The sequence below is a fragment of the Mandrillus leucophaeus genome, unplaced genomic scaffold (assembly GCF_000951045.1).
Source record: "Mandrillus leucophaeus isolate KB7577 unplaced genomic scaffold, Mleu.le_1.0 Scaffold79, whole genome shotgun sequence".
NCBI classification, from domain to species: domain Eukaryota; kingdom Metazoa; phylum Chordata; class Mammalia; order Primates; family Cercopithecidae; genus Mandrillus; species Mandrillus leucophaeus.
This window is the reverse complement of record NW_012108585.1, coordinates 927222-928529: the sequence shown is the minus strand read 5'-3', so window position 1 is coordinate 928529 and position 1308 is coordinate 927222. Positions and strand designations below refer to the sequence as shown.

Below are 1308 nucleotides of genomic sequence, written 5' to 3'. Positions count from 1 at the left end.
CCATCACAGCTCACCACAGTCTCGACCTCCCAGGCTCAGGTGATCCTTCCTCCTCAGCCTCCTGAGAAGCTAGAACAACGGTGCATAGCACCACATCCAGCTAATTTTAAAATTTTCTTGCAGAGATGGGGGTCTCACTATGTTGCCCAAGCTGGTCTCAAAATCCTGAGCTCAAGCAATCCACCTGCTTTGGCCTCCCAAAGTGCTGGGATTACAGGCGTGAGCCACTATGCTCGGCCCAGAATTTCTTGCTATTTTAAAAATAAATATTTTCTTATAGATCTGTACAATAAATACACCGTAATGAAAGTGCTGAATTATTTCCATTTAAGACTGCAGTAGACATCACTATTATAAATTGATCCCCACAGAGGCTGTCTCAAGTCACTTGTGGCTATTAAACCCCTGAATTTACCAATGAGAGGTGGGAACTGCTATCAGCTGTAGCCTTACTTTGTATTTCTATCATTACGGATGTTAAATACTTTCACGTCTAAGTTTCCTTTTCTGTATCTTCTGATTGTTTTTTGGTTCACATTGAATTTTAGGAACTCTATATTAGCAAAACGAATTCTTTTTGTGATATGACTACACATACCCCTCCCCCTCCCACAAATATATATATTTCCCCAGGTTTTCATTTATCTTTGCAATCAATGGCACTTTTCTTCCATGAAGAAAATTTTATATCTATTACTACTTGCTTCTGGATTAGACATTGAACTTAACACCTCTATTAAACGTATCTGAGAACTCCAAACTGATCCACGGACCAAATTCAGCCTACTGCCTGTTTTTGTAGATAAATTTTATTGAAACACAAACTTATTTATTTATGTATTGTCCACTGCTACTTTTGAGATCTAAGTAAGTTGCAAGAGACTATATGGTCTAGAAAGCCTAAAATTTGTACTGTCTCGCCCTTTGCAGAAAAAAAGTTTGTCAACCCTGTTCTAGACAGTTGAAAAAAATCCCCTTATGATTTCATATAATACTATTTTATGATACAATATTTCATCTTTGGTCCACTTGGACTTTACTTATGTCTAGGCTAGTGATCCACCTTTGCTTTTTTCAAGATGGCTTTCGAGTTGTTCTAAACCACTTATAAAAATATTCCATCTTTCAGCCAGGCGTGGTGGCTCACGCCTATAATCCCAGCACTTTGGGAGGCCAAGGCGGGTGGATCACCTGAGGCTGGTGACCAGCCTGACCAAGATGGAGAAACCCTGTCTCTACTAAAAATACAAAATTAACGAGGTATGGTGATGCATGCCTATAATCCCAGATACTTGGGAGGCTGAGGCA

At 39.5% G+C, this 1308-nt stretch overlaps 1 protein-coding gene across 2 annotated transcripts in view; it reads right to left on the bottom strand.

Moving 5' to 3' along the window:
* Positions 1 to 1308, bottom strand: part of LOC105529876 (serine/threonine-protein kinase WNK1) — a 163518-nt gene that overhangs the window by 18697 nt on the left and 143513 nt on the right. The gene's annotated exons all lie outside the window — the stretch shown is intronic.